Genomic DNA, 22,333 nt, shown 5'->3' with positions numbered 1-22,333 from the left:
TTATCTTGTCAAGAAATTTACACTTACTATGGGAAAATGCTTTTTGACACTTAAGAGTTCTACCTAAAGATTCATTAAAGTTTCACTTCACTGAAGTAACTTGGTGTATCCCATTACAAATCTAGGTCAAAGTAAACCATGATTCTGGCTACATGTCTGATGGCCAATGGCTAAATAAGCCATTTTGACCTGAAATAAATTCTTCTGTGCTGCTTCTCACTCCAAAACAGTGGTTTACAAACTTCTCTTCTCAGTGACACACCAAGCAACAACATTTATGTGTTCAATTTACTCTCATGGGCACATCATCCACAAACTTTATTTCGTCAAGTGCTTTGGTGATTCAGAATCTCCACAGTTTTTAATGACCCTCTAGTCAGGGGCTGAGGGATGTACAATTTCTGAGTTAGCTACAGCTCTATTCTCTCCTGCAAAGTATACCAGAATGCAGGCAAGTGAGACACCACGACACAAATAAGCTTTAAAGCATTCTAATTTATATTATAAAAACTAACTCATTTACAAACTCAGTATTCTAAGACTTCTCCAAATCAAATGATTTTATGACACTTAATCCATACAATTCAGTGCCAGGACGGGAAGTTGAAATGTGCTGCTCTAAAAGAGGATGTCAACCAGTTCTGGGGCAGCATGTGAACCCTAGTAGTGGCAGTATTAGGCTTGCAGTTAGAATCCTAGTTACTAAGAACTTCAGGCACTGTGATGAAAGTGCTGGTTTCATTGGCACACTTTGTTCAATCTCTACTGAAATATCTGTGTACAGGATGGAGAAATAACACAGGAGAACTATTAGAATTCCATTTAGGTCTAATAATAGTGTAATATAGATACAAGTTTGTTAGAAACAACAAAGATGGAAGGAAATTAGAATAGTGATTCAGCTTGAGGTAAAGAGTACCATATCTGGCTCCTGAGCCATTTTCTCTTAATTCTGGTGCATCACAAATGCCAGTAAGAAGCTGAGAAGATCAGTTAGTTGTACAAATAAATGGGTCATTGACCAGGAAGAAATGGTTGATGGTCCCTGGAGATATATGGGCTTTGGGACTCCAGAAATTCTTTTGACTTGAACGTAATTTGTACTCTCTCCCCCTATTCCCTCATTTCCCTTGATCACTTCAGATCTAAAGACTAATTACATTATGATTTTTGGGTGAATTAGTGCCACTGTGGAATTTAATGATGGGGACTGGGCTTTGCAAGCTACTTCTTTCTCTGCAGCAACTCCTGTAAAAAAGCTGATCAAGGGGTACCTGGGTGGCTCAGTGGTTGAGCATCTCCCTTTGGCTCAGGTCGTGATCCCAGGATCCTGGGATCAAGTCCCATAGTGAGCCTGCTTCTCCCTCTGCCTGTGTCTCTCCCTCTCTCTGTGTGCCTCTCATGAATAAATAAATACAATCTTTTTAAAAAGCTGATAGAAGAATATAAATGGATGGGACCCCAGTTCCAGTCATCTAATCCTGTGAAGTACAGAAACACTTTTTCACACCCTTACTTCATAACAACACATAGATTCTCAGAGACATATTTCCTCTGAGCAGCTACAACAAAACTTCTCTCTACAACTGCACAATCACACATATTTCTGCAACAGTGGCCTGTCCCAACATATGAAACAAATGCCAGCAAAGTTTATGTTAGTTTAAATATTGTAATTTCAATACAGTGTCTGACAAACTGAATTTATTGAAGAGACTTGTCTAGGATAAAAATGCAATTGGTTGTCATAGCCACACATATTTTTTGTGTGTTTTCTGAGTCTGTTTGTGGAATCTAACTACAAATAACTCTTTGTCCCATTTGAATGAGAACACACTGGAATGGCCGCCTGAAAATGTAATAATCTTGTCTTAATATCAATTTTCTCAAGACTCAGTTAAAACAAACAAGAAAAGCCTTTTCCTGTATCTCAACCAAGTCTGATAAGCATCTAGGGCTATTTCTTTATAAAATTTTCACAAAACACACTCCCACACTCCAAAATGCTCTCATGAAACCAAATAATTGCTACCATTTTCCTCTTTCTATTGTTATATTAATACACACACAGACACATATGCAGTCTTGCACACACATACACACACACATACATCTGCACATTGTCTGGAGGTATTTGCTATACAAACACCTCAACATCCTCACTTTTCTTTATCTTGGGCTTGGGTATGCAACATTTTTCAGACTTTTCAATAATATGCTAATAGCAAATTAGGCTTTTATGTGATCTATGGATTATGTTCTTCCAGGAACTGCCAATTTTACTCTAATATGATTCCAGTATGCTGAGAGAGTTATTCAAGCTAGAATGTGCTGAAGAGATGAATGTGGCTTCCATGCAGGGCATATTTCAACTTTTCCCAAATAACATTCTTGTAGAGATTAGAGGATAGTCTGGCAGCCAGACCCAGCCAATTAAAACAGTAATTGAAATGGTTGAAAATGTTTTCCTTGGCAAAATCTGGTTATTTTGCTTCATTTTGGGTTTCCTTGAATAACAACAACAACAAAATAGGGTCAATCATAAGACTGCTAATTTATTTTCTTGGTTATCTTTTCTCATCAAACAAAGAAGGGCTGCTGTGTAGCCAAAATGAAGACTTGAACACTGCAGTATGGATTATATGAGAGTACACAGAGCAATTCTTAAGCTAACAACAGTAAATCTCTTCTCGGCAGAGAATATGTGGGAATTTCTGTTGTGGGTGAAAGGGGTAAAATGAGGAGGGGGGTTCAGTAGGAAATAAAAATACAGAAGAGGCATCCTTGGAAAATGTAGGTTTACTTTCTCCCAGATCAATAGATACTTAAACATTGAGATTTCTAATTCAAAGATAACTGAATTAAAGAATTAAAAAATCAATTTATGTGCCTTACTTCTCTTCTGCTGGAATCAGTTGTGTGCCACTAAATGTTTAATCGTCATCTGGGATCCGAGAGCATCTGATTTTTTAGCATTAGCCAATGTCCATGATGTAAACACTTTTTTTGTGTGTGGCTAATTTCAATATACCAACCCGACATTCCTGAATATAAGAGCTGGAACGCAACATGCACAGTCAACTTTTGCAAGCCACCGTAAGCCGCTCCAGCACATCACTGAGTGAAGTCATAGTTTTACAAAGAAGACAGATATGAAAATGCAATCTAGACTGACATTGGATAAAAATACCGATAAAGGAAATTAGTAGGCAAAAATTATCATCTTACAAATCAATCAAAGTTTTGCTGGTTGAAATTGTAAAACATATTTGGATATGAGAAAATCCAAATCATAGCATTGATTTTAAAAGAAAAACACTTTCTTATGTCAATCCACCCTTCTTCCCTTTCAAACCCTACTTGTAAGCTCAAATCCTCTAAAGAAGTCTGAAAATAGGTGGTGTATCCATTTTAGCATCCTCTTTGAATTAAAACCATTTCAAAATGCCATGTACTAGCTGGGCAAACCCCACACACAGTAGAATCATGTGGGGAGCTTCCATGAAGTACTCATTCCTTGATCCTACCCAGGATCAACTAAATTAGAAGGCTTTTTTGAGGGTGTCATGAGGTCATTATCTCGGGGTCCTAGTATTGAACCTTGTATCCAGGCTCCAGGTTCAGCCAGCAGTCTGCTTTTCCCTCTGCCCCTCCCCCTGCTCATGGTCTCTCTCTCTCTCTCTAATGAATTCACAAAATCTTAAAAAAAAAAAAAAAAAAAAGAAGAAGAAGAAGGCTTTGAGTAAGGCAAGGCAGTGATAGTTTTAAAAATTTCCCCAAGTGTTTATTTTGCAAGCAGGATTGAAAACAACTACTCTATATATTTATTTGTCTACATTCTCACTGATAATGTTCTGATAGGTGGCTCTATTCCACCCTACTAAATTATGAACTCTGGTTGGATCAATATATATAACTTACTTTTTTATCTTTATTCCTTCTTCCATCTCCATAGCATCAGAAAAAAAAACACCTTAAGTTTTGGATGGACTAGAAATATGACACTATTCTGTGGGCTCATATTTATTCTTACTTTCTCATTTTTAGGTTTCAAACCAACCTCAGAAATTTTTGAGATGGATTACATTCATCAGAAGCGTACTAATTAATAACGATTTTCAATTACCTCAGGACACACATGCAGAATAAATCACCTTTTTACCTGGAAATGGAAACTAATTATACATTTGATTTATTGAATGATTAATCCATAGAATTTATTGACACATGTGCTGTTATGAATGTCAGTATACAAAGCAAAAAAAGCAGTAAATGTTCCTGTCTTTTTAAAAATGTAAAAAATACATTAAAAATATGGGTGAGGTTTTAGCTTTCTCCCAGAAAGATAAACTAGATGATGTTATATAATAATTTCATACGATTAATTTACTTGCATGATTACTTTGAGAGGAAAAAAAATCCACTATGCAAAAAGGAACCTGGCCTATTTTCCAAATGCACAGTCCTCATCCTTACTGGTGGCCTTGATCAAATTTGAGAATCTTGAAAAGACACACTATCTATGAATCTTGGAAAGATGCATTTCATGTGCAGAAATCCATGCCACCCCCAGGCACTGCAATAGTGCCAAGAACAGCAAGAAGCACAACAAAGAGCAGCTGTGGCTCTTTGCATGTGTGATACCATTTAGGCTAATGCCCAGGATATTGTATCATTTGTCCATAGGCTGCAGCTGTACCCGCTGGCAGATCATGGAAGGTGGCAAAAACACGTAAGGCAGAAACTGGCACCAATCCTTGCTTCTCCCCCACACCACTCACTTCCTTGCAGCACTACTCTGGGCCCTGTTCACTGACAGCTGTGGCCAGCATCTGGGCAAAACATGTAATAGAATCCAGCCGGAGAGTAAGTGTTATCACTTGACCCTGTCCCTGGTTAGTCTTCTGTGCAGGTGTATCTGAAGGAAAGCGTGTTAACTCACCTGCTATGCTACAAGCTATTCCCAAACACAGAGGTTTCAAACAGCAATCATTTATCATTATTTATACCTATGTGAGCAGAATGGGGTTCAGATGATCAAGGCTAGGCTCAGCCAATGGCTTTGTTACTCACTGTGTTTTTGTGGATTGACCAAGGGAGCTCTGGCCTCTGTGTCCTCATTCCGGGGCCCAGTCTGCGGAGGCAGGAGGAACCTAGAACAAAGCTCTTACACAGCAATGGGGAGGTGCAAAGGTGCCAAGTGGAAATACAGGGCTTTTAATGCCTAGAATTAGAGCTGGCAAATGGCCACTTTTGTTCATGGACTATTGGCCGAAACCAGTCATATGACTGAGTTCAAATTCAAGCAATGAAGAACCACACTCTGCCCATGAAGAGACCATAGCAAAGGCATAGATACAGAATGGAATAAAGATTTAAGCCCAAAGGATCAATCCATTATGTAAAGCTGTCAGTTTTTCTGGATAAAATAATGATAATGATAATAATGATGGTGATGCTGATGATAGCAACTATCTTACTATGCACTGACAGTGGCCCAGGCATTGTTCCACACTGTCTGTGTCTGTCTCTCTCTATATGTATATAAAATCTCATTAAATCCTCAAGATAATCCTATGAAATGAGTATTGCTATATCCTCACTTTACAGACAAGGTAGCATTGGTAGGGAAATAATTTATAAGAAAATAATAGGAAATTATTAATTTAAAATAACAACGGTTACTCATTTTCTTAAACTATTGTACCGGCATATTATATAGATTACTTATGGTATTGCTGGGACTTCCCACCTTGACATTATCTGTCTTGGGAGCAGATACAAGCAGTCTGGACCATTGTGGCATGATTATATAGGAAAAGGGACAGCAATACATGTTTGTCACTGGGGTTTACCTATAAAACGTGCACATAACTAGAGCAATGACCTCCCAAATAAACTAGCAAACATCCTTGATGCAAAAGCTAAAAAAAACAATGATGGTAAACGTGTCCAAAACAGAATGATTATGTTCAAAATAGCCTCATAAGTTCAAAAATCTATAAACAAAAATAATATGTTAATAACAGTAATTTCGACTGTAAAGTACTGTTAACAACTACAAGGATCCTGGCGAGGCAGAAGATTTGTGAAGTAACAGAAGAAAAAGTACACTTAACTTTGCAAAAAACAGAGGAGGTTATTCTTGAATTTATGTTCAAAATATACATTAAGGACTGTTTTTGGAAAACAATGACCATTAATAGAATTAAAAACTATACGTGTCAGTCTCAAATCACTTAATGGTATTCAGTTAAGCATAACAAATTTGGAAAACAAAACTCATTCATCTTCTCTCTCATTTCTTTTTTTTTAAATTTATTTATTCATGAGACACACACAGAGAGAGAGAGAGAGAGAGAGAGAGAGAGAGGCAAAGACACAGGCAGAGGGAGAAGCAGGCTCCATGCAGAGAGCCTGACGTGGGACTCAATTCCAGGTCTCCAGGATCAGGCCCTGGGTTGAAGGCAGCACTAAACCTCTGAGCCACCCAGGCTGCCCTCTCTCATTTCTTTAGCAATTTTTTCATGACAACCTATGATTGCCAGGCAGTATTTAGATACTGTAGAAACAGCAGCAAACTAAGCAGATACATCCTAGCCCTCAGGGATCTTAATTTCAGTGTTGAGATACATACAATAAAGATGTTGAATAAATACATTATACAGTACATTAAAAGAATATAGTTACTACAAAAAATAAAATGGATAAGGAAGTTTGCAACTTTATTGTTTAACTTAATTTTTTAAAGTTTTTATTTATCTTCCAGTTATTTAACATACAGTGTAATATTAGTTTCATGTGTACAATGTAGTGATTCAACATTTCCACATAATACCCAGTGCTCCTCATAAGTGCACTCCTTAATCTCCATCACCTATTTTAAGTCTGCGATTTTAAACAGGGTAGTCAAGATAGGCCCTATTGAGAAAGTGATATCTGAGTTAAGACTTAAAGTAGCAAGGAACAAGAGAGTATGGGTGGCTCAGGTGGTTAAGCAACTGCCTTTGGCTTAGACCCTGATCCCAGAATCAGGGGATGGGATCGAGTCCTTCATCCTGCATCAGGCTCCTTGCTCAGTGGGAAGTCTGCTTCTCCCGCTGCCTGTCCCCTCTGCTCATGCTCCCTCTCTCTCTCTTTCTCAAATAAATAAATAAATAAATAAATAAATAAATAAATAAATAAATAAAATCTTAAAAAAAAAAAGTAGCAAGGAACAAGCCATGTAGATAATGGAGATGAGAACTTTGCAGATACTGGAAACTTTTTGCAAAGAACCTGAGGCAGTAATATGCCTGATCTGTTCAAGGAAGAACAAGGTCAGTATATTAAGGTACAGAGTTTCTTTGAAAGAAAGGAAGGAAAAAAGAAAGAAGAGAGGGAGAGAGAGAGAGAGAGAGAGAGATGAAGGAAGGAAGGAAGGAAGGAAGGAAGGAAGGAAGGAAGGAAGGAAGGAAGGAAGGAAGGAAGGAAGGAAGGAAGGGGCAATAACTGATTTAAGAGGTAAATTGAGGAGATAGTAGCTAAATAGTAACAGAAGATCCAGGTATTTCTAGTTATTTGGATGTTTTATATTTTATTAAGTTAGCTAATTAGCTAGACAGGTAGCTAATTTTAAGGAGATAATATATGCAAATAGTAAATTTTCAGTAGTACAAAGGAGTGCATTGAGAAGCAAACTCCTACCCTGCCCTTACCCAGAGTTCCCAGCTCCCACCCCAGAGCAAACAATGTTAGCAGGTCCTCTACGTATCTTTCCAGACATATAATGACGTTTTCTACTATCAGCCTCCAAGTGAGGTAATTTGGAAAAGCAGAATGTATCTTTGAGAGAGATCTAGACAAAGTTTGCTTTCATAGATGTACCTTCATCATTGTGCTATAATTATAGGCCCCCAGCAAGGACAGCAGCCCAAATCACGCTCATCCCGGATAAGTGGGGTGGGGCCTATCTTGTGAAGTCACCAAGTCATTTCATGAAGAAGCTACCTGTGTGTGGCCATAATTTATTTTGAGAATTATTTCTGTTCCCATATCCAGAGGAAGATTCCATGACTGTCATTTCTTGTGTTATTTTCTCCCAAGGATAAGGAGTGATTTCACTTAGCACTTGAAAACAGGTGTAATGAAGTGAAAAAGCAAACTGTAAGGAAAAAAAGAGTAAAATACTAATAAAGTCTGTGTTTTACCGATGGGTAGAGACAGGTGACAATAGGTTCTTTGATAAGAGTTAGAAGGTGCAAGGCAATCCAAGATTTTCCTCTAAGTGCAGCCAAATTATGTGTCAGGCAAGTGTTATGACCACTACACTATGGAAATCAGCCAAATTATATGTAATGTATATTTCAGGCTTTCAGACATTTCCCTTGCAGGTAAACAAACAGGAATCCATAAAACTTCCTGTATGTCTCTGATATTATAGTTAGTCTGCTATTTTATCATGACCCTCACAGTCTGATTCTGCTCGGTGAGATGTCCTGTGTAATTTTCTAAAAGTTTTAGGAAAAGTGTCATATAATCATAGTTTCTGTTGCTCTAAACTTACTAGGATAAAGAAAAAGATGCTTTATTCTTCAGAAAGATCCTTATGATCCTCGCATTCACCAACAATGGCAACAAAGCAAACTCTTTACAAGTGCCTAAATTTTCTCAATCCAGGTAATCCCAGAAGATGCTAAATAATCATCATCATTATCACCACCACCACCACCACTACCATCACCATCATCATCATCATCATCAAAAGGTGAGGGTAAGAATGCTACCAATTGAATTTAACTTGGATATTTTTTGTAACTTCTATGATAACATGTCTCAAACTTCTAAAAGCCACTAGAATGTAAGCTCCATGAGATAATGCCTATTTCCATAATGTTTAGGCCTATGCCTAGCCCTCATGTTATGGTTAATTTTATGCATCAATTTGGCTACGCCATGGTACCTAGATATTTGGTCAAATGTTCTTGTAGATATCTCTGTGAAACTATTTTAAAAATGAGGTGTACATTTAAAACAGAAGACTTTGGGAAAGCAAATTACCTCCATGATGTGTGTGGGTCTCATCCAATCAATTGAAGGCCTTAATAGAAAAAAGAATGACCTGCCCAAGCCAAGAAGTAATCCTGCCAGCAAAACTGCTTTCAGACACAAACTGTAACTCTTCCCTACGTCTCCAGTCAGTAGGCCTACCCTGCAGATCTTGGACTTGGCAAGCTTCTACATCACCAGAGCCAATTCCTTAAAATAAATGTCTCTATAAATGTAACTAAAAATTATATATGCACATCTAGGTAGTCCCTTTTCTCTAAAGAACTCTAATACAATTTAGTAGGTACAAATAGCATTTGCTGAATGAATGAATGAAATACTAATTCATGACCAATGTATGTATGTTTCTTCGGTGGATATGTTTGCATGTGTTCAAATTCTTTTTATTTCAAAATAATCATTAAAACTCTTATTGTACAAACTCCATAATTTAGAAGCAAAATTTAACTGTTACAACTCTTGCTACTATTTTCCTGATAACCTAAATAGATGGTATCCAGCTTTCTCTATTGGTAAAGGAGAGGAGTGGTAGCTTTATTTTGAATTATATCACTCTGTTTGTTTTTAAAGATTTTATTTATTTATTCATGTGAGACACACACACACACACACACACAGAGAGAGAGAGAGAGAGAGAGAGAGAGGCAGAGACGCAGGCAGAGGGAGAAGCAGGCTCCATGCATTGAGCCTGATGCGGGACTTGATCCCAGGTCTCCATGATCACTCCCTGGACTGAAGGCGGTGCTAAACTGCTGACCCACCAGGGCTGCCCACATCACTCTGTTCTTGACCCCACTCCACAGTGAAATTGCCAGAGTTTAACACATCTCCAAAATCCAATCTCTAGAAGGATTTTGTACCTCAAAGTATCATTTTCTGGAAAACAGTGTTTGCATATCAGTAGATTTTCTCTAATCTGCTGGACATAAATAGCCAATTATAGCTGCCAATGATCATTTCTTATCAAGTGAACATTAGGAATATAATCTGTAACTCATAGTTTATCTGTGTCTTCCTAAATCAATGTCAACACACACACACACACAAAGTGCTCATGTACTAAAATGCATTTTGTTGCTTTATCAGAAAAGAACAGCAATGAAAGCAAGGCCACAGTGATCTCCTCACTAGGCTGAGCTGATAGGTTATCTCTGGAATTAAAATGTATGGTTAGTTTGTACTAGAATTTCCAGTCTTCTCATTCCAATTCATTTTTCCTTAACTTAAAAAATTATGTAAATTCCATTTTCTTTTATATTCTATGCCTTGCTTGCTTCCTCTGACATATATAAATCATCATAAAATTTGACTACAAGCCTTTTTTGCTTTTAAAATTTTTCACCTAATCTAATGCACTTATATTATTCTATTAGGACTCTCATTTAATGATCTAGCAGCCTTCATTTAATGATACACACTTAAGACTCAATCTGAAGATTCAAATCAATTAACACTAATGAAGACCTTTGACAAAGAAGTCAATAGACATATTAAGGATGCTTGAAATATGAGTAATGTAAATACAGCATCCCACAACAAGTGAAGAGAAAATTGTTATTTAGTCTTTCTCTTATTTTTACCTTAATCTTCCCCTGCTATTGTCCAACCTGGGCTTCCTTACCCAGCATAGTCAATCTAGACCATGTATGCTTACTATCAAAATATAACCCTCTGTTGTCCCATGCTGGGATTCATATATAAAACTAATGTACTCAGGGGAAGCCCGGGTGGCTCAGCAGTTTAGTGCTGTCTTCAGCCCAGGGCCTGATCCTGGAGACCCGGGATTGAGTCCCACATTGGGCTCCCTGCATGGAGTCTGTTTCTCCCTCTGCCTGTGTTTCTGCCTCTCTCTCTTCCTGTGTCTCTCATGAATAAATAAATAAAAGCTTAAAAAAAAAAAACAACAACAATGTACTCATAGGGACTAATGGGTTAATAATACTTTGATACTGCCAGATGCCAACCGACAGAGTGTTTTAGAGATGATGTCTTAATCTGAACAATGCAATCCATTAGCTGGAACTTTAATTTCCAACTGATTGACAGAAAAAATATTTGGTGTTAAAATGGCTTTTGGAACCCCCTAAATCAAACCAGCTAGGGATGTGCCTACTTGGCCTTCATGGGGAGTTTACTAAAATTATGATTTTGTTAGACACTCAACAAAGAATCTAAAAAGACCAAAACAGGAAAGAAAACAGATATTATAATATTAATATCAGTTTTAGGGGAGAATTTTATCATCTAATATAATTAGACTTCTTGTGTCATTAAAAGTGTTAGCTCCTAAAGTCATTCATAAGTAAATGAATCTGTGAGGCATGACTTCTGATCAATAGTAGAACTGAGGACACCCTTCAAATGTAGCTTCCATATAGAAAACCGAAGGAACAATTCAACTGGATTCCTATGTGAAATGGGTAGATTAACCTCCAAGATAAGGAAGGAAGGGAGGGAGGGAGGAAGGAAGGAAGAAGGAAGGAAGGAAGGAAGGAAGGAAGGAAGGAAGGAAGGAAGGAAGGAAGGAAGGAAGGAAGGAAGGAAGAAAGGAGGGAGGAATTTATATCTTAGAAATTAAAGCTGGGCGGCCCCGGTGGCTCAGTGGTTTAGCGCCCCCTTCAGCCCAGGGTGTGATCCTGGAGACCCGGGATCGAGTCCCACGTCTGGCTCCCAGCATGGAGCCTGCTTCTCTCTGCCTGCGTCTCTGCTTCTCTCTCTGTGTCTCATTAATAAATAAATAAAATCTTTAAAAAAAAAAGAAATTAAAGCTGGCTGATATCTTATAAAACCAGCATTATCCATTTAAGGAACTATAAAAGAAGAGAGAGGTAAAATTAGGTTCAATTTTGCATTTGTAGAGATGAAATAGAACTTTTTCTAAAAGAAGTTAATAAACACAAGATTAGATATTAAAACAAGTTCCTTTGAAAAGACAAAATGTATGAAACATATTTGTTTGGGAAGTTGCCGTGTAAAGCCTCTGATGTTGGGCAAAGTAAAGGAAAATGTTGGACCTTGAGCTTAATTTTTTTAGTGAGTAGTAATGAACTCATCTAAATAGCATTTCCTCTTTTGTACTTTGCCTAAGCTATTCTTCTAAATTGTAATATTTATCCATGCCAATTCCCAGAGATTCTCATATTTCTGTCTCAGTGCTGCTCATGAAATAAACAAAATTCCTGCAGACTGGAGCTACATCTTAAATAGATTCATATTATAAGTAAGCCCATGGTGTAGTAAAGTACACAGCACAGGGAGCCAAGGGGGTCTGCATTGTAGGCTCAGCTCTGCTGCTGGCTTTCTGACAATGACCTTCCTGTCCTTGGGTTTTCTCTTCAGTGAAACAAGAGAGATATAATAAATAACTCCTCACTTATCTTCCAACCAGCAGAATTTGTCTTTGTTATATAAAAGTAGCCTGACCATGAATAACAATCTTAATAGCAATGAGAAATGCATGGAGTCACTTTTCAAAAACTTCGAGACTCTTGGATCTTGAATAAAAGATTAGGAATCATAAATTTGTCCCCCATCTCCATTCAGAAATGCACTTTAGCCATTCAAATATGATCTTCCAGGCCAATCATAAAGATATTCAAACATCACAACTTCTGTAACTTAAGGCCAGAAATGCTTCCTTACTTCTGGTCTGAGTTGCCTGGCTGGATTCTATCCTTAGCAGGGAAGGAACACAATTGGGCTGACCATTTAAGTGCTATCTATTATTAATCTGAGCCATGGTAAATTTGTTTGTACTACAGTTTCTGAGGTCTTACATTGCCCATGATAGGACCTGATCCTCTGATGGAATGTTCTCTTGCAGGTCTAAAATGACTGGATGATAAAGCCTAACAGGTTAGCAGGAATACTGAGCAGTTCTTGATAGGGAACACAGGGAAGGACATTGTTTCTCTCACTGACCAGTCTGCCAAATGCACAGTGGCTCTGGACATCACACTCATTAAAAACCCAAATTTGGAAATATTAAATTGATTCTTCTAGAATGAAATATGGACTCAGGAAATTGTGTTTTTAAAATATGGCAAAATTTCTAATAGTCACCAGTGCTTAAAAGAGATAGGAAAAAAAAAATGAGAGAGCGTGTGTGCGAGCAGGGATGGGGGTAGAGGGAGATGGAGAATCCTAAGCAGGCTCCACACTCAGTGCAGACCTGATGCAGGGCTGGATCTCAAGACCGTGAGATGATGACCTGAGCCAAAATCAAGAGTCGAATGCTCAACCGACTGAGCCACCCAGGTGCCCCAAAAGAGCTGGGAAAATTTGACTGAAACAAACATAATGGTATTGTGTAGTCCCACCTCCTGCCTTCTAAAAGGTGAGTTCTTACATTGCCCATTTTATAGACAAGGCTGATAAAGTGGAAAAGCAATCATACCAAAAGTGAATGCATCAAGAAGTGTAGGCAATGCTAACCATGTAAGCTATTTAAGAGGGAACAGCACCCGGTATTGAAAAGAAGGTGAAAGTTGTTTTTCTTTGCTGACACAAAGTAACCAGCAAAAGCTTCCTTGTTCAGTTTCCCCCTCATTTGAGTTGTGTGTCTATCCTGTGAGAAGCCTGGAGGAGGGCAAAGTGATATTCCCTGGGGATGGCCTTTCCCAGCCTCTACTAGAGCCACCCAGGTCTGTGAATCAATGCCGGGGATGGGCCCAGGACAGTTTTCCTCTTCCCACGCAGGCCGTGATTAAGATGGCATCTGTCAACAGAGCCTTTCGACTGTATTTCCAGCCCAGCTTCCTCCCAGCTGACTCATCCAATGATGACACAATCTAATGTTTATGACCTAGCAGTTGATCACCATGGAAGTAGCACAAACCTTAGACTGTTGAGGAGCAAAACCAGTGTTGGGATGCTGGACGGGTCAGGAAAAGGAGAAAGAAGACCCTCATTCATCAAGACCACATGTGAGCACTGAACACCCCATTCCTCATGTGGGCACTTCCACTGGTAGCTAAAACTGATATTTGGATGCCTTGTGCCTTTTGGAGAACCCAAGGAAGGACTTAGGGTAACCGAGTGCAAACAAATGCCATGGCATTTGGAAATGAAGAACAGGAAGCAGAAGGGAAAATGTGTATGTAGCAATTTAATGAGGTTTGGATTACAAATTCTGTTTCCTTACCTTTTTGCCAGCATGTGGCAATGGTTTTAAAAAGAGAAAGAGAATGTGCTGAATGCCAGGAAAAGACTAAGATCCCCCAAAACTCAACCTTCCAGACAGTCTTGCTGGTATATTCACAAGCTGAGAGTATCAGGATCAACTTTCTGGTTATTCCATGCCCCCTTGCCCCATAAAAATAAAAGCCAAAATGAAAAAGCAAGCCAATGGAATAAAATAACTGCTTTTTAGTAAAGATCATTGTATCAAATGCTGTGAGTGGCAAGAGGTCTTGGCATAGATGTGGTAGCAAGATGAGGACAGTGGTGTGGTCAAGGTGTAAGTGAGTCTGCCTTCCTGGACTGCTCTTCCCAGACTAATAATCAAAAAGAGCTGTCCTTCTCCAGCCCCAAACAGCCCGGTAGGAACAGTGTCTCCCAGTACTGCTTGCGGCTTATAAGTAATGTGAGAGTCTTTTTATAACTGTTGAGGTTTAATTTGAAAGGAAGCTCAGAATCAGCGGTAAAGGGAGGGGAATGTTGTGAACTACAGACCATCTGAAATGGGGAAAATCATAAATACCAGAGTGTCTGATTATGTGAGTGTCTCTTGAAGTTGAATAATGGACCTTCTTCATGTTCTGCTTTTCTGGACTTGGCTCTCTCTGACAAATTTGCAGGCATCAGGGTCTGTCTGGAATTCATTCCAAGTTGGAGGGATATTTTTTCCCTTGACATTTTGCAGCTGAAACAGCCCCGAGCAGGAAGCTGAGGAGTGTAACATTACCAAATATGTCCTTTCTCCTGCCCTTATATTTTATTTCCACAGGAAAGGAAGGCAGATGAGGGCCAAGGGGAGCTGGCCAATGAGAACGCAGCTACAGGGGCGGCCTCTACAGGAGGTGGGGAAATTGATCAGATGCCATTTTTCACAAAAAAGGAGAAACTATTAGAAGTACCAGTGGTTGAAATGTGTGCTGTGCTGGAGGAGGAAGTCTGATCATTTCCTATAAATCACTCTGCTGTTTCAGGGGAATTCTTTATCACCACATTGGTCTCATTTTTCATGTAGGCCTTGTTAGGAAAGCAAGCAGTGTGGTGACTGCTAACATGTCATGGCTTCAGATTCTTTATTTGTAAAATGAATATTTGGATGTGATGACTCTCAGGTCCCTCCAGGTTCCCAAGACTAAAGTCTACAAGCTAATTTGATCACATGCCTTAATTGCTAAAATAAATTTGAATATCCTTCTAGTTATATGTGGATGTGTGCATATGTGTGTGTGTATAGCTATATGTATTGCTTTATAACTATGTTATAAACTTACAAAATATATGAAGCATATATACAAAATATATAAAGCATGAATACAAATTAAAAAGGAGACCAAATATGTAAATTCTAATATTTTCTCTCCAAACTTCAATAGCTTATCTTAAATACTTTGTAGGGTCTCTTTGGAGATCACTGCTCTAAGCTACATTTGAGCTCAACTTTTCTTATGGGTGTAAGACATTAATCATCATTTCCACAGGGGCCAAGAAAGAACATAAGTCAGTAAAATGACTGCAGGTAACATATCCTTTGTTTGCATATTACGTACATAATAAAGTTTTGTTTTTAACATGTAATTTTCTGTGGCACCTGGGTGGCTCAGTGGTTGAGCATCACACCTTCAGCTCAGGGCATGATCTGGGAGTCCTGGGATTGAGTCCTGAATCTGACTCCCTGCAGGGAGCCTGCTTCTCTCTCTGCCTATGTCTCGGCCTCTCTTTGTGTGTCTCTCATGGATAAATAAATGAAATCTTTAAAACAAAAACATAAATCTTTTGGTTAATCTTGTTGTACTACTTTTAAAAAAGAATAATTTCAGAGAAATGTCTTTATTGAAAAAAAAATATCAATGTAAGTTTGTTGTAAATGGCAATTGACAATTAATCTTGAGTCAGGGAACTATCTGGGAGCAGTAGAAACTGGGGTAATCTGGAGTGTGTATGTTGTGTTCAAAGACAGAAGCTGCTTTTCAGCCCCAGCGAGCTTTGGTCATGCAGGAATGGAGACCTAGTGCTGCCAAATGTGATTTTTCAAAAGAATTGGGAGGCCCATATTTTAATGCAAAATTAAGTTAATTTCTCAAATTAATATTGCTCAATAACTTTAGGGCCAAGCACATGATAATGATGACCTATCCTCAGCTAATGGGCAGGCCCTTGGTGATCTCTGACCTAATAATCAGCTGAGTTAGTTCTGTAATTTTTGTGATAATATTGGCACTATATGCAGACATCCCAAGTTCTGGGCAGGGTGGTTATGTATGTGTAAGAGAGAAAAACATGAATGTCATTTCTTTAGGATCATGTTTTTCTCTCACCAGCTTTTCAAAAGGAGTCACTTCTTGGATACTTTTAAGGCTGCCCCATCAGACCAGTAATCTATGTTGTTTAGTCATAAAAAATAAGGAAAATATTACATTGCTTTTGATACATCTGTCATTTTTGTATATGGAGATACCATAGGAAAAAAAGTATTACCTTAAATTTTAATGTTATATTGATTAGCAAACCTTTTCACAGATTTTTTCAGTAAATATTGAAGCTCTGTGGGCCATCTGGTTGCTGTTGCAACAACTCAGTTCTATGTGGCTGCTCAAAAGCAGCCATAGACAATACATTTCAAACAAATGAGCCTGGCTGAGTTCCAATTAAGCTTTATTTACACTAACAGACTGTGGAACAGATTTGGCCTGTGGGCTGCAATTTGTCAGCTCCTATATTAAATCATAAACTCTTCTAGAGTGTAACCCATGTCTGATTTAACTCTATATCTTCAGTCCCTGCCTCCAGTGCATGGAGGCACTCCATGAATATTTGCTAAACTAAACTGAAGGGTATGGAAATTAGCCACTTGTGTCAATAATAATTAACTTCCCATTTGGGAGATAGACAACCCACAGTAGGGTTTATGCATTGTGTCCACCATGAGGCTTACATCAGCATATGAATTCCCTTAGGGATTTTGTGGCTCATTCAGTTGTTCTGAACAAGGAAAGGAGGTCCTGAATCAGGCTGATGAAGCAACCTGAGACTGTGTAGAGCCCACAGCCTGAAGGGCCAAAGAGCAAGAGCCATAAAAAGACCCTCAAAATTTTATAGACAAGCTTCTTCCAAATCTTTCCTCAACTCTTCTTTTTAACAACTTAAATGATCAAATACCAGGTATCTGTTGTGTCCTTACACTGTAGTGCAGCTTCTCAAAATTCTGGTCATGACTCAGTGGACACACGTTAAGATGTTTCCCAAAATAATTCTTACTCCTTTATTTTTCCATTTCTAAATTTTGTCTTTATGAACTGAGTTATAATTGACATACAACATGAGCTTCAGATATACAACATAACGATTTGTATTTGTATATATTGTAAAATGATCAACACAAAAAGCCCATAACATCCATCATCGTCAGTTGTCATATATTTAGAAAACTTTTCTTGCAGTGAGAACTTTTAAGAGCTACTCTCTTTGCAACTTTCAAATACGCAATACAGTATTATTAATTAGAGTTGCTGTGCTTTGCATTACATTCCTTATGACTTTTTTTTATAACTTATTTATTTTATGCCTTTTATCCCTCTTTATCTATTTCTTCCATCCCAAACCCCCACCTCTAGCAATTACCAATCTGTGCTCTATATTTCTGAGTTCTGTTTTTTGTTTGTTTTTTTAGATACCTCATATAAATGAGATCAGAGAGTATTTGTCTTTCTCTGTCTGACTTAGTTCACTTAGCATAATGCCTCAAGGTTTGTCCACGTTGTCACTAATGTGAAGATTTCCTTCTTCTTTGTAGCTAAATATTATTCCATTTCTTTTTTTTTTTTTAAATTTTTTTTTTTTATTTATTTATGATAGTCACAGAGAGAGAGAGAGCGCGGCAGAGACACAGGCAGAGGGAGGAACAGGCTCCATGCACCGGGAGCCTGATGTGGGATTCGATCCCGGGTCTCCAGGATCGCGCCCTGGGCCAAAGGCAGGCGCCAAACCGCTGCGCCACCCAGGGATCCCTATTATTCCATTTCTATATATCTTTTTTCTTTATCCCTACATTTTCTTTATTCATTCATCTATTGACTGACAATTTAGATTGTTTCCAAATATTGGCTAATTCTTATTCATAATATGAGCAATTTAATGGAATATCCTCTCTTTGTTTATATTTGATTTATTTTTAAGTGTGGGTCACAACTTTCTAAATGGACTTTATCACCCACTATATATGGCATTTGGTTTGACATTCATCGAAACATTCAGTTCTTATTCTAAAGAGACTTACATTCTAACCAGAGAGATAAGACACATATACACCAACATCTAGGGGACAGTATAACTTAGATAAGTTATGGCATCTGTGGCACTTGGGACTCTTCACTGGTAGTAGCTGGAGTTTCAGAAACCATAGATGAATGGTGATATTGGTCTAGGCTGCAGCCTTGACACATGGAAAATTTATTTGAAAGGAGAAGTGGGGAGAAATAAGTGAGGCCTGATAAGGCCTCACTTTAAGAAAAGAATAAGTCTTCCAAATAAAAATGCAGCTGAGGGCAGTTTCTTCTGATTCCATTCCCAGGATGAAGGAGGAGAGCCTCAATTAAAATTTAGCAGGGATTTGTTTACTGGAACAATATGTGAGAGCATTAAAGAAAAATGAAAGGTCCACATGATTCATTTCCAGAAGCCAAATGGAGTTATGGAAGGAAATGGTCTGAGAAGAATATGATTTTCTAAGTGAAGATAATGTTTTGGAGAGAAGAGACAAAATTTGAAGATTGGTGAGATCAATCCAGAATTTTTTTTATAGGCTATTAAGATTTTTAAGTTAGGCAAATACGGAAATACTTTGGTAGTTTTCTTTGGCTGGGGGCCCCTAAATGGTCAAATCTGGTGTGGTTTTGGATAGATAATGGGGAAAAGAACCAAATGGGTAGTCAAATCATCAAGCAGATTAATTAACTTTGATAGCCACATTTAAGTTATGAGTTAAAACACATTGATTGGGGGCAGCCTGCGTGGCTCAGCGGTTTAGTGCCGCCTTCAGCTCAGGGTGTGATCCTAGGGTCCTGGGACCGAATCCCACATCAGGCTCCCTGTGAAGAGCCTGCTTCTCCCTCTGCCTGTGTCTCTGCCTCTCTCTCTCTTTCTATGTCTCTCATGAATGAATAAATGAATAAAATCTCTAAAAAAAAAAAAATCACACTGTAGGAGTGAAGAGGCAAGGAATGGAAGGGATGGAATTGGCAGAGGGCCCAATAATCAAAATTACAAAGCAATTATGTAGACTGCCATTAACATAAAGACACTAGAAAGCAGGGGACCCTTGTAGAAGAGTTCTGAATGTGAGAACCAAGCCAAGTTGAAAAAAGCAAAATAAATAGAAATACAAAAAAGCTTGGGACAGATAAGCCCAAGAGAGACAAGTATATTTGAAAATCAGAAAATAAAAGACTGTATACCATAATTTAAGAAAAAAGGGCACAAGGCATGAAGAAAATAGAGGCTTAGGTTGAAACTGGAAGGGGAGGAAATAATGTAAATAAATACTGTTTTTCATTTTTATGTATGATTCTAACTTTATAATAAAAAAACAACAGTAACAAATGTCTTATGTAAAGATCATTTTCACTTGGATAATTCTACAATGGAGTTTTCAATTCGACAGGCTTTATGCAATAAACAAAAGAAATAAGAAAGTAATATCAGAAAAGGAGACAGAACATGAGAGACTCCTAACTCTGGGAAACGAACTAGGGGTGGTGGAAGGGGAGGTGGGCGGGGGTGGGGGTGACTGGGTGATGGGCACTGAGGGGGGCACTTGATGGGATGAGCACTGGGTGTTATTCTATATGTTGGCAAATTGAACACCAATAAAAAATAAATTTATAAAAAAAGAAAGTAATAATGAAGGAGAACAGATGGCATTCTTTTATACAAACAATGACATTGGAAATCAGTCTGGTTTATAAGACATTTAATGGAGGGTGTCTATAATTATCTCCCAATGATGTGTACTGCCAAATGTTTCTCAAAATATAATTTTTTTTAAAATTTTTATTTATTTATTTATTTATTTATTTATTTATTTATTTATTTATGATAGTCACACAGAGAGAGAGAGAGGCAGAGACACAGGCAGAGGGAGAAGCAGGCTCCATGCACCGGGAGCCCGATGTGGGATTCGATCCTGGGTCTCCAAGATCGCGCCCTGGGCCAAAGGCAGGCGCCAAACCGCTGCGCCACCCGGGATCCCTCAAAATATAATTAATTTTAAACCACTTTTAAAAAACCTTGGATGTTATGAATAAATCTAATGCTACTAAGTTCATGAGAAACCAGGCTTCATTTAGTTTACTGACATAATGTGCTTCACACAACACATTTAGGAAAAACCATATATATTTTTAAAGCCATAAATTATATTCTCTCTTAAAGTTTATCATCTTCCAAGTGGTTTATCCTATGTTTCCAAAGCACATCTGGAACAAATAATCTTTAGCAGTGGTATTATGGTTTCAAGGGCAAGGCTTATTGACCTTGGTTTCAAAGACCTACTCAAGATTCCTTCACTTCAGAAGAAAGGTCTAAATCTTTATCCTAATACTAGTTAAAAAATAACAAAGAACAAAATCAAGCAGCAGGACAGGTCCAGATAGTTTTGAGCCTCTATGTGAAAGAGGGGATAGAGGCTCCCATTCTGGAACCTAAAAGCTCAGGTCCCTTGTTAATGGAAATGCATTGAAAATAAAGAGTAGTAAGAGTCATAGACCATCCATCCTAGCTGTGGGACTCTTCTTCAGGATGGGATCCCATCTTTGTCATTTGCTCTTGAGGATGACCCACTATCTTCTCTCTATTCTAGGCAACTTGCCCTAATGGAAGGCTTTTACTCATACTATGATAGAAAATTTTTTCCTGGCCACTACATCAGCCCCCAGTGTTATTAAAATATTAACATTTTGTTACATTTTTTCCCTCTCTTTATCATAGTTTATTTACAGAGGTAAATTCATTATAAACATAGATATGTTTGTGTATGCTGTGTAGACTGGCAAACAATAATCTGACATCCCATGTTATTATCCCCACACAAAATGCAATAAACAATACTAAATGAGAGGGGAAGTTATTATAAAGTGTCACAGACACCAAGCAGTGACCTTGGAAAAGTGAGGATTTCCCTAAATCTTTGCACAAGACCAGAATTTATTCCGCACATGTTCTGTATTGCAACTCATGGCATGGAAATTTCAGTGACAAGACTTCATAAGAGGCAGAATAAAAATGACTGATTTTTTTTCAGGAAAAGAAAATCCTTGTTAGAAAAGAAACTGCATCCTAGAACCAAAAGCATATAACAATATTTTCTGAGTAAATAGGAAGATATTTTCAGGCTAAGGTGACATAACTTCTTTTCCTTGTTGAAATGTCACTCCTAGTAAGCCAGGTCATCTAACTCTGGTCACTTGGGAAGTGTGGCCAAAGTCCAGGAGTAATGGTTGCAGGACTCAAATTGGAGTGCTTGCTTCGGAGGCACATATGCCAAAATTAGAAAGATACAGAGAAGATTAGCATGGCCCCTGCACAAGGATGACACACAAATTCGTGAAGTGTTCCATTTTTTTCACATTTTCTGCATATTAAAAAATCCTATTGTACCAATGGTAAACTATTACATATCTATAAAATGAGAAAAAAAATAAAATTGGAGGGCAGCATACCATATCTCAATATTTAACTTATAAATCAAGCTAACACACTGTAAAAAATATGTCTTATTCTCTTACTTTGACATATGTCACTGTTAAATTGTACAAAATGGGAAATATGTACAAATATATGGTTTTCATATGATTGGAAGTCAGCAAATTATCAAAGACATGCATATTAATTTTTATTGTACACATCTCAGTGTTCTGCTGTTGGCCCAATGATACTCCTTTGACTGATGTAATAGGTATATAAATTTTACAGTAATATAATAAATATTCTGGAAACTAAAAGATATTGCAAAATGTTCCATGGCCACCATATGCAACTGCTATGAATACCACACTTGTCTGGGAGTATCTGTGGAACCATGGATCAGAACACAAAGACTAGCAGGAACAATGGATAC

The 22,333-nt window shown here is 37.9% G+C and overlaps 1 non-coding gene across 1 annotated transcript; it reads left to right on the top strand.

Moving 5' to 3' along the window:
• Window positions 1–21,732: 21,732 nt before the first annotated feature.
• On the top strand, window positions 21,733–21,839 carry LOC112645776 (U6 spliceosomal RNA). The gene has a single exon (XR_003127245.1). It is a non-coding gene; the product is annotated as a U6 spliceosomal RNA (small nuclear RNA).
• The last annotated feature ends 494 nt before the right edge of the window (window positions 21,840–22,333 follow it).

The sequence above is a fragment of the Canis lupus genome, chromosome 1, assembly GCF_003254725.2.
Source record: "Canis lupus dingo isolate Sandy chromosome 1, ASM325472v2, whole genome shotgun sequence".
Taxonomy (NCBI): Eukaryota; Metazoa; Chordata; class Mammalia; order Carnivora; family Canidae; genus Canis; species Canis lupus.
This window is presented reverse-complemented; position numbering and strand designations above follow the sequence as displayed.